Here is an 11,794-nt window from a genome sequence, read left to right as displayed (position 1 = left end):
CCTATTTCAGGGATGTTAAGCACACATACATGCCCAACTTTTTTTTTTAATTATTTTATTTTACTTTATTTATTTATATTTGACCAAAGAGGGTCAGAGAAAGAGAAAGCAAGTCACCAGTTCTGAGACTCGAGCTGCAGTCGGTCATATGGGAGTCCAGCACCCTGAACCACCACGCCACCTGCTGGCCCAATGCCTGAAATGTTTCTCAAGTCACTGGGTCCAGGACTCAAAACACACAGTTGGCTATATTGAATCCAACTGCTTCAACCACCATGCATGGAATGACACAAAGCTACTATAATTAGACACAAAGATTATAGCTAAACTTCCTGGACATGAAACTAACATAAACAAAATTAATCAGATGGCTTTTACAACTCATGTAAGTTTATCACTTCAACAAAAGAAAAAAGACTTTTTAGCTATGAACATATTTGTCATGAGTTATTGCACTGCACATGTTAAAAAATACAAATAATCTTCAATTATTTATATGTACAAGTGCTTCACAAAGTGATATGATCATATGGGCCCTCAATGAAGGGTTTGTTTAATACTAAATTTTAGTTCTTGAGAGGATCTCTATGAGAGGAGACAGGTACTGTGGAGGGCACAAAATTACTGTCCCAGAAGATAGTTGTTCTGAGCTTCTGATCATCTGACTTTATATTGGAAGCCATTTTAGAGATCTTTATGCTAAACATATTCCTTAATTTTATCTAAGAGAATTTATCTCTGATGTATTCACAGTAACTGCAAAAGCCTTTGAAGAGAAATGGAAAGAGTAATGGTCCTAAGTGAAAGAGGCAAGATACCGATTACAAATTCAGACATAGCCAGACATATTTGAAAGGCAAGCAGGGAAAACCTGCCTAAGGGATAAGGACTGCCAAGGTGAGGATTCCATTTAGAGGAAGGGACATTAGAAAGCCTCAACCTAGGACCAGCAGTTAGTGTAATGGCTATGTCGCTGAACTCCCACGTAGTCGACCACCGTTCGAATCCCAGACCTGGTGGCTTAAACACACGCCGGGCGTGTGTGTGTGCGTGCCCAAGATCCCAAGAGGAGAATGGAGGAGAAGGGATTGCGGTGTGACCATCCCCCCTGGGGGGTGATTTCTCGCTTTCTGTCTCTCTTTCTCTCTCTGTCTGGCTGGCAAGCGCACGTGCCCTAAAGCAAAAACCTCTCAAAAAAAAAAAAAAAAAAAAAAGAAAGCCTCAACCTGGTCCAAGGATATCAGGTCAGGCAGAGTGATTGACAGTTTGCAGGGTGTGTTCCATGCAGGAAACTTTCTTCTCCACCCGTTCCATGCAGCTTCGTCAGTCCTGGGGAGACAAAGAAGTAACAAAGATACCTTTTAATCCTTATGAGGTATGCTAACTTTTTTGCCCTGAAATGTGGATAGTTTTACTTAAACAAACAAAGCCTCAATTTCTTCATTTCATGTAGCTTAAAACTTTCTAAGAATTCTGCAAACTGTCGGAAAGATCATTACTCTGGCTCCTGACACTGTAACAATTTCATCCTGTGGCAACTTTAATACAGAACCATACTATTTTCTCAATAATCCCCTTTAGTCAGGGCTTTCAGGAAATTTTGCTAGAATTAGCACCTTGAACTGAAGATAAGGGGGTTTCTGAAAGAGGTCATATAATATTGTACTGTCTTCCCTTACTACATTCTTTCTGCTGTTCCTTTCATGTTCCAGGTGTTTTCCCTTTCTCACCTTTTATGATCTTATGCAACTTCTGTTGTTTGAAAACATGCTGGGGGGTCTCAGTCTCCACTCCAATGGAAATTTATCCAAATATTTCTTTAAAGCAACGTAAGAGTTATCACTGAGAACTTATGTAAGACTTTGAGAACATCAGCAATATAAATGCTTTGTACCATATAAAACAAAACGAAATGGAACCCAGACTTAGAAGTACTAATAGGACATTTCCTCTTCTTAAGAGAGGTATTGGGAGCAGAGAATTGAGCTGTTCCCATTAGCAATACAAACAGCCACAGTGGCCTAATGTAGACCAGGTCACGTTGGTGTGACAATCAGAAAACCAGGATTTATGAGACCAGTAGGAAGTGAAAAAACAGCTTCCCTTCTCAGGTGTTGAACTAGCGGTGCTCTCAGGAGCAGTAGACCCACTGCAGCTGCCCTAACAGAGGGTCAGAATTGAGGTGATCGGGGGAGCCACAGCTGCAGTGCCAAGAGTGGGAAGGAAGACGGCTATTTTGCGTTAGACGGGGTTTGCATCCGGCAGTAAACACTAAACATTCCCTGGGGAATTCCTGAATTAGTCAGAAGGAATTTGGATGGAAGCTGGGGTTTTCACAATGGTGCAGATGAGGGCTATGTCTGGAAAATGGTATTGTATCACTTCTGTGACGTTATTTCGCTCCTCGGTTTGATGCAATCTGAACAAACACAGGTTACACCTCTAGGTGCAATGCAATTAGTCAAAGCCCTCCTGCTCATTTCAATAAAACGCATGCCTTCTTTCACAATTCACGAGCAGATTTGAGTACTACTACACCTTTTATCTGAAAGAGTTCAAACTCTGCTTGACAGTGATTTTCTTACAGTGTCAGAGTCCTGTTCCCTTCGTTTCATGTTTATAGCTAGAAGGAAGACTGAAAATAATAGGGAAGGCCAAAGGCATGTGAAACATTTGGGAAAGTTTAGTTTTATTGCAGCACGCCGTGTGTCATTTTTCCGTATCTCCTTTGTTACTACCTAGATATTTCCCGAGGATTAACGTTTTAAAACTGGCACCAGGAACTTTGTAATTATAGTGTAACTAGTGTCTGGGGAATAATTACTCAGTTTATAAATTACTGGCCTAGCCCTTTTCCCCCCATCAGTAATTCTCTTTCCAATTTTTTTGGCATTTGCTCTAGCTTTCATTATTATATGTGTGGTACTCACTAAATAGAAGTTCTAGTAGCTAATAATTTTGGATAGTTTCCAGGTTCTGGGTGTTTACATATCTCGTATCTTTTAATCTTGAAATATGAGGGGACTTCAAAAAGGTTTCATAAAATGGAATTCAAGTACAAGTTTACATGGATGCATTTTTTGGAAATCTATCCATAGTGTATTTATATAAAATACTCAGTTTTTTTATATATATAATATATATAAAATACTCAGCTTTTATTTTATGTATTATATATATACTCAGTTTTGATGAACTTATTGAAAATGCCCCATAGTTGTATTATTACCCAACTTTGTAGTTAGGACCTAAAAAAGATTGAGTAAATTCTGTAATCTCTCATATGTCATAAAAGCCAGGGCTAGAATTTCAAACACAGGTTTCTGTGGTTCCGGAGATCTTACTACTCATTGCTATGCTGTATTGCTTCCTCAGGTTCAGAAACAGGAAGGCAATTGATGAGAAACAGACAAAAAGTAGTTTTACATGTTACCAACCATGGTCATTTTGTAGGATGCCCAGTTGGGTAAGCTGGAACTACATCTCCTATTCCCTGTATGGTTGGCAAGAGAGACAATTCCGCGAGATTTGGAAAGCAGAAACAAAGGAGGCTGATGCAGGGACTGACACCAGGCACTGGCAGATTCTGGCTTGCTCTCGTTTTCTCCAGTCTGTGCCCACTGCTCTTCTTAACTGCTTGGCATTTTCTAGGAGAAACATGGACTGGCATAGAGAGAGTGGCTGCAGTATTTTACCTAAGGGAGCAGTCAGCAGAGAGTAAGTCAGGGACCTGAGAGGAAACCATTTTGCTAGACCTCATAGGAACTCGACTTTTACTGAGAACAAAATGAGAAGCTATGGGTGGTGTGCGTGGTGGTGGAGCTTTGCAGGACATTAATGTGATCTCGCTCACCATTTTAAAGGCTTATGCTCTGGTTCTTGTGAGGAAGGAATCTGGAGTTACAGGTGAGGCTAAAGCTACCAGTTAATATTGGGAACTCTCAACATATAAACAGGAGTATTTAAGAATCAGTATTAATGACAAGATGAAAAAGTGAGAGGACAGAGACCTAGGGCACTCCGATTGTTACTGAGGTAAAAAAGAAGAACCAGCAAAAAAAGACAGAGAGGAAACATGGGAAGCAGGAGAGAAAAGAACATTTTGAATGCCACGTAGAAGGAATTACATAAAGAAGAGAATGATCACCCTCATTAAATGATGCAAGTAAATTGAATAAAATGAGTGATAAAAACTGACTGAAAATCATTTAGTTTCTTACAATTTAAAAAGGAACCTAAGTAAAAAAGTAACCAGATGGCATAATGTTTACATTGCTGGACTCCCATGTAGTCCTCCACGGTTTGAATTCCGGATCTGGCAGTTTAAAACTCAGGCCGGGTGTGTGTATGCACATGCTCAAAATCCCTAGAGGAGAATGGAGGAGAAGGGATTGTGGCATGGCCATCCTCCCTGGGGAATGATTTCTCACTTTCTGTGTTTGTCTCTCTGGCAAGCATATGCACCCTATAGCCAAAATCTCTCTCAAAAAACAAATGACAAACAAAAAACCCTAAATTACCAAAAATATAAAAAGAGGACAAAATGTAACAAGCAGTGTTTTTTCTTCCTTAATATTACCTTTCTTTCTCTTTGATTGAAACTTCTATTCACCTGGACTTAGCCATTCAAAGAAAGCATACCTATGCAGTGTTTTTAAACTTCTTTTGAAAGAAATAATCCCAATACTCTCTGTGTTCCTATAGCATGTTTTTCATATCCCCATTGTGATGTTTGCTATACTACATTACAATGTACTTCATTTCTTTTTCCCTTTGCAGAATGTAATCTTTTAGGAAGCATGTTCTGTGTGTTACCTTTGTATTCTCAAAGTTTGGCCTACATGAAGGGCAAAGGTTTAATCAGAAATAACATTTTCCATGTACCTAATATGCCCCAAACATCTTGCCAAGAAGTTAATATTTTCACACTAAGCTATTCTGTATGATTGAAATTTTATCTAATCCACTAATTTTATCCTATACTTTAAAAATTATAAAGCTTGGGGCTGGCAGGTAGCATGGTGGTTAAGGTGCTGGACTCTCACATGGCTGACTGTGGTATGAGTCCTGGACCTGGTTGCTTGCTTTCTCACTTTCTCTCTCTCTCTCTCTCTCTCTCTCTCTCTCTCTCGTGAGTAGGTGTGCTCTGTAGCAAGTTAAAAAATAATAATAAATAAAATAAATAATTCTTTTAAAAATTATAAGCTCTGGCTTATAGCATCTAAGTAGCACATACACACATATGCACACACACAGATGGTAGAACTGGGGTTTTAATCATATTTTACTTCAAGGCTCAGTTGCTCATTCTCTCTCTCTCTCTCTCTTTCTTTTTTTTTTTTTTTTTTTTTTTTTTTTTTTTTTTTTTTGTGGTGGGTGTGTTCCATAACAGCTATAGGGCGTGTGTGCTTGCCAGGAAGAGACAGAGAGACAGAAAGCGAGAAATCATACTCCAGGGGGGATGGCCACGCCATAATCCCTTCTCCTCCATTCTCCTCTCGTGATCTTGGGCACACACACACACACTCCTGGTGTGAGTTTAAGCCACTGGATTCGGGACTCAAACCGTGGTCAGTTACATGGGAATTCAACAACATAGCCATTACACTAACTGCTGATCCCTACAGTCACTCATTCTCTCTAAATTATACTGAATGAATAAATAAATGAACAAAGCAATGAATACGCAGTACTGTAACTACTGGAATGACTACCTATCCTAATGATGCTCAGCCCCTCAGCACATATGGAGACATCACCTTGGTCAGCAGCTGCTGCAGTGGCAAAACATTAATTTCATCATCAAAACCTGAATCTTCATATATTGCTTGATTATGCTCAGTGTTTTACACAAATAGTTTTCCAAATGTGAATAAATAAACAAATCACGTATGTAAGTAAATAAGCAAGCAAGGTAAATTAAAGGGATCTCAGTCAGTGGCCTCTTTACAGTACTACAAGTCCCAGCCTCTACTTTCCCTAGCAGGCCGACTGGCTCATGAGCTGCAACTTAAGTATCTTGGACCACTCTGCTTTTATTTCTAACAACATTCACTTATTAATAGCCCCTACTTCTTGTAGTTTAATTTCCCTCCAACCTAGATGCTGGATGATGTACCTGGTCCTCCTTTTGGGAATGAAGACCTTTCTTCAAGAGCTTCTGCAAGAGCTATTAAATTGAAGCCCTGAGGTCATGGCCTCAAATCACAGAATGCCTGGGCTATAGAGGTCTGCCTTGCCCAAGATCACACCCTTCCCAGGACTTTCTTGTGTCCACTGATTGACTGATAGGGAAACATAAAGGTCCACCCTCTCTCTTACACGCAGGACAACTCTAAATGGTCATCCGTACAACTCCCGAGAGGACTGGCTGAGACATATTCTTAGACTCCATTGCAGTCCACTGTGTTCCTCTGTCTGAGACTACCTCCTTGCTTTTTCCTTCCACAAGGCAGTCCTTAATTAACCTCCTGCCTGTGGGTCTCCATCTCAGAGCCCCGTTCCCAGGGAACTCAACTTTTGACACCCTTGATTTAAATGCTTAACTTTTGGAATCATTTATATTTTCAGCTGGCCCTGCTTCTGATCCCAATTATATAGAAATGAAAGGAATGAAAACTTTCAGCTGAAAAAAAAAAAAAAAAGAAAACTAATATAGTTGCAAAAGCATCTTCAGGACATGAATTAAATGTACTAAGAACTGATAGCTCTATGGACCATCTTACTGCCATAGATAATGGACATCTTTCTGCTCTCCGGGGTAAATTATGCCTTATTTTATTCCCTAAAAAATTAAAGCCAAGAAAAATCAGTTTTAAGCAGAAAATTACCACAGACAGATAAAAAATTATCTTACTTTATCTAGACCGTAAATTGTGTAATAAGTTACCATGGTACTCAGTCCAAAGATTGTTTGAGTCATAGTTATGATATCATAGGCTTAAACATTTTTCTTGCCTTTCTGTAGTCGATACTTAACCAATCAGAAAATATTTATTGAGTACCTACTATAAACCCAGCAGCATCTATCTTTCTTTATTTCCCAGAGGAGAAAAATAAACTTGTTCCATCAAATTTGAACTCTCACTCCATATATTAACAGAATATATTTAAAGTGAAAGTTCAATAAGCAATCATCACAGTGTTTGTATAAACTTGAAGAACATAAATATCATCAAAACTGATATTCTTCCATTAACACTCAAAAAGCATATCTTGATATATAACAATAATTAAATACAGAATTGATGGCACTTACCGAGAGTGACCAGGCATTTAATAGACTTTCTAATTCTTAAGGTTCATGTTATATATTGTAGAGCATACATGTTCCAAATAAGTTCGAGCTGCATAATACAATTAATGGTGAATATAACTCACCTCAAAATGGTGCCACAGGTGAGCGGGGTTTTGATGGTCTTGTTTCTGAACACAAAGCAAAAAATATTGACCCTATTACGAAGAATAAATATCAATAAAACAGCAGGTCTCTGATAAACAGATATAATTACCAGAAGGATCTGCCTATTTACACATCAGGACTGCTGTCTTCATATATCTTATCCTGATACATAATTATCAAATAAAACAGTAATTTCTGGGTAAGTAATAGCAGTCACACAGGGTACTGCATGATTAAATATTTTCATCTTGGTGGGAAGACAGTCACATATAATATCCAACAAAGAATCACTCTGAGTCTCTCAACAGTGACTACCAAACTGACAAGCCAATCAGAAGCCATTGAGAGGGTATTTCTCTCATGAGTCTTAGATGTTTTTCACTGTAGTGTAAAAGACCCAGGACTGTTCATTTTGAGACATGTTTTTCTCTTCTTTAACTTTTGGTTTTGGGGGTTTCCTTTTGTAAAATCAGAAGTCCTTAAAAGAGTGAATTTGGCACTGTGACAAGAACTCCCTTTGCTTTTCAGGCAACTCTCTCGGATCCTTTTTCTTCCAGTGCTGTGATGGGCACACTAAGAACAGCTTCTTGCTGAGCTGTGCAGCTCCTACAGATGAGGACAGCAGGAGACCAGGCAGATAGCCAAGGCGGAGAGTGAGAGGAGCTGAGATCACAGCCAAGGCTGCAGAAGGAGATCTGCTGCATAAAGGCAGAAAAAGCAAAAGGCCTGCTCTGAACCCTAAGGTGCTCCTTAAAGCCTGCTGGTTTGAGGACTCGCCCTCAATTGACCTGGACTTCTATAGACTGAGAATGAGCTTTGTTGAGATGCCTGGTTTGGAGTCACAACTTTGCATCATAATAGGTTTGGTAAAGTCTCATGGGTAGAAAGAGTATGCAGGTGTATGGAGCCCCTTGGATTGATTGATAGGCCTCTTTCTAGCTGTCATTCAGAAGACTAAGTTCCTTCATTGGATGAGATTTTGGTCAGTTTCTCTGCAAGCCACTTCCTTTTTAAAAACTCTTTATTGTCCTTTAGGATTAGTGCCACTGTCCTTCAGCCTGAGCAAGATGGAGCATTTCAGTGTCACTCACCAGTCAGTCAAATTGTGACAAAAGGCAGTTCTTTCCTGTCAGGATCTTTGAGAGGTGGGAGACTCTCAGCAGGGGCTCCCTTTGCTGCACTTAATGCTGTTGGTCCTGAAAAGAAAGAGTGGGAGAGAGCAGGAAATTGGACTTAAGTCATCTCCAAAGCAGTGCAGAGTTCAACCCTTGCTGGTGTTTGTTTATAAAATAGCTCTCTAAGTAATTCACACTCTGTTTCCCATTTAACCTCTTGGACACGTGGTGTTCAACCTACCGCGTGGTTTCGCTGGAGTTGTTCATAAAAGTGCTGAGTTTGACACCGACAGAAAGGAATTTGGGGTCAGAATTACTATTTTAAACTCAGGCCTTTGGGATTTATAAAAGATGTTTCCGATATGCTAAAACAGCTGGAAGAGGCTTTGAGATCTGTAGTGTAAGCGCAAGGCTCCCTAATTCATATTACAGGTGAGGGAAACCAGGCCCTGGAGGCTGGCCGACTCTTCTGCCCCTTCAGAGCTCCTGCTAACATCTCACCGTCTCTAAGGCGTGGAAGGACTGCAGGGAAATAAGCCCCTCCAGGGTCCCCAGACTACTTCCAAGTGGAAGCTTTTCTGGAGGGGAGGGGGAACACCCTGTCTCTCCTAGTCCCAGTTAAGGGTGTTTCAATCTTCACCCGATAAAAAGAGACATTCAAGGTCGTTAGCTCAATTTTCTTCTCTAAGGGTGGAGCTCAGATTGGCTGCTGAGTTATTCCTATGACCCAGAAATTACAGGTATTCATTTTTTTTTCTTTTTAGATAAAAGTATTTCTATTCCCGTTTTTCTATGGCTCTTTTTCAAGGGAAGAGGGTGAAAAAAAAAGTCCAACATCTTTGCCAGCAGACTCTCCTTTTCTATGTGCAGTCTTTTATAATCTATCTTGATTTTCAGTACATTCCTTCCTCTATTTTTTTTTTTTTTTTGTACTTTCTGTCTTTTAATCACCTAAAGAATCTGACTCAGTGTCCTTCCCTCTGGATCACAAGCTGAGCTGCCTTCATCTGTGTCTCCCAGGAGGGGAGGGAGGGGCTAGAAACCTTTTTTCCTATGTTGGCTCCTGCCCTGACTATATAACTTCCTCCTCTCTCCCAGACCTCTTTTGGGCTGTTATTCATCCCTGAAGTTGATTGAAAAAAAATTTTTTTATGTAACAACAGGAACATCTGATACAGCATCTCATTATTAAAACAGCTAAGAACTTGTCTCATTTATATGTGCACACAAATATCCAGAAATATGTTTATGAATGTATATACCTACACAAATGTATATCATATAACATCATGGAAACCTGTCTTTGATTTTCTTTTAAGTGCAATAAAGGCAAACAAAAATGAAAAGGAAAAAGCAAAGTAAGATTATTTATTTGATCTCTGATTACCAGAGGGCATGGGTGAAAGGGAGAGAAAGCCCCCCCCGCCCCATGGGGCATGATCACATCACAATCCCTTTTCCTCCATTTCTCCATTTCATCAGGATTTGGAGTTAGCAAGCATATGCTCTGGTGTGTTTTTCAAGCCACTGGGACTGGGATTCAAACTGTGGTGGAATACGTGAAATCAAGTTCCCTGTCCATGTAGGACTTAATTGCATGCTATGGGGTTGGCCTGCAATAATTGTTTTTTTTTGTTTTTTTTTTTTTTTTTTTTTTTTTTGTCACAGGGCACATGCACTGGCCAGGAAGACAGAGAGAGGGAAAGTGAGAAATCAACCCTGTAGGGGGATGGTCACACTACAGTCTTTTCTCCTTCATTCTCCTCTTGGGATTTTGGGCATTCATGCAACACACACACACCTCGTGTGATTTTCAAGCTACCAGGTCAAGAACTCAAATGACAGTTGACCATGTGGGAATCCAACACCTTATGTTCAAGCCATCTGCTGACCCCAGTAGATTCATTTTAATAGGTTTTATTTGGGGAGAGTAGGGCAAGTATATGATAAAATATTTTCTGTTCGGGTTATATCATATTGAAAGCCCTACTTTTCTTCTTTTTAAAAGTTATTTTATTTCTTTGTTTCATGAGCGAGAGATGTAGAAAAGGGGGCAGAGAGACAGCACTCCCAATAAGTTCCTGCCCTGATCCTGACCCAGAGCTCTACCTCCAGCCTCATCTAGTGCAGAAGATGGTCATGGGCACACTGAGCATGTTCAAAGGTCTCCAGATGCAAACCTAAAACCTTCCCCTGTGGGCCAACCTCATGGATCATTGCCTTTTACCCCCATGCCACCCTTTTGCCTAGAAAGGCCTTTTTATATGTGCCCTTTGCTTGAGATCTTGGTTCAATAGATATAAAATAGATCTTCTGTTGAGAAGAAACAGAAAATAATAGTCACTAAAGCATGATGAAAGTCATTCCAATGTAAAAAGCATCAACAGAAGGGCTAAGACCAACCCTAGCCCCTTTTTAGCCTGTGATTCTATAATCAGATTTGTGGGAAGATTTCTTTTGGGAAATAATCTTTCTGTTCAAGTTCACATTTTGTTTGCCTTTAAACACTAGGGTTTTTTTTTTTTCTTTTTCTATTTTCCATCTTATTCTCAAATATATTAGTTTTGCCAAATGTCTGAAGGTTTATATAAACTAGCGATTTTGACAAACTAGTCTCTTCTAGGATGGCATTTCTTGCTGCTCAGACAGTGCCTGGCTCTGGATTATGTTTATAATAGTGCACTATTTTTTTAGTTTTTCACCAAATAAATAAGTGCTAAGAAATGCAGTTTTACACAGTCATCACGATAAAAACATAAATTCCTTCTTACACTGGCTGCTTACTCCCCTTATCCATGAATCTCAACATATGAAATTTCAATAGCAGAAATTAAAATCACAATCTTAACTTTGTATACATTTTTCAAAGTATATGCATCTAAGGGCCAGGCAATGGGACAGCAATAACACAACAGGACCTGTATGAGGAAGGTCTTGGGTTTGCCTCCTGGAACCTCCCTAAGTATGCTGGCTGCACATGCAAATGCCTATGATCTAAGCCAGCTGGGACTAGGGGTAGATCATGGGGTAAAGACCTGCTGTGGGTACCTGCCTCTCTGTTTCTGTCTCTCTCTCTTTCTGTTTCTCTTTCATAAAAGAAAAAAAAATAAAAAAAAAAAAACTATTGAGTCAGCCCCATGACAGAGTATTTAAAGGAGCTAGATCCCACATGACTGACCATGGTTCAAATCCTGGTGCTACTGGCTTGAAAAACAAGCTGGTGTGTATGTGTGTGTGTGTGTGTGTGTGTGTGTGTGTCCAAAATCCCAACAGAGTG

General features: G+C 39.7%; 1 long non-coding RNA gene across 1 annotated transcript in view; it reads right to left on the bottom strand.

Annotated features, from left to right (window-relative positions):
• Positions 1-8,610, bottom strand: part of LOC102470828 (uncharacterized) — an 18,254-nt gene extending 9,644 nt beyond the window's left edge. The window contains exons 1-3 of the long non-coding RNA XR_334675.1: positions 8,494-8,610; positions 7,381-7,425; positions 1,227-1,329 (exon numbers count right to left, since the gene is read on the bottom strand). This is a non-coding gene — a long non-coding RNA (uncharacterized LOC102470828). The remainder of the gene's footprint in view (positions 1-1,226; positions 1,330-7,380; positions 7,426-8,493) is intronic.
• Positions 8,611-11,794: the final 3,184 nt, after the last annotated feature.

The sequence above is a fragment of the Tupaia chinensis genome, unplaced genomic scaffold (assembly GCF_000334495.1).
Source record: "Tupaia chinensis unplaced genomic scaffold, TupChi_1.0 Scaffold000263_1, whole genome shotgun sequence".
Taxonomy (NCBI): domain Eukaryota; kingdom Metazoa; phylum Chordata; class Mammalia; order Scandentia; family Tupaiidae; genus Tupaia; species Tupaia belangeri.
The sequence above is the reverse complement of the archived record's forward strand: the minus strand, read 5'-3'. Positions and strand labels throughout refer to the sequence as shown.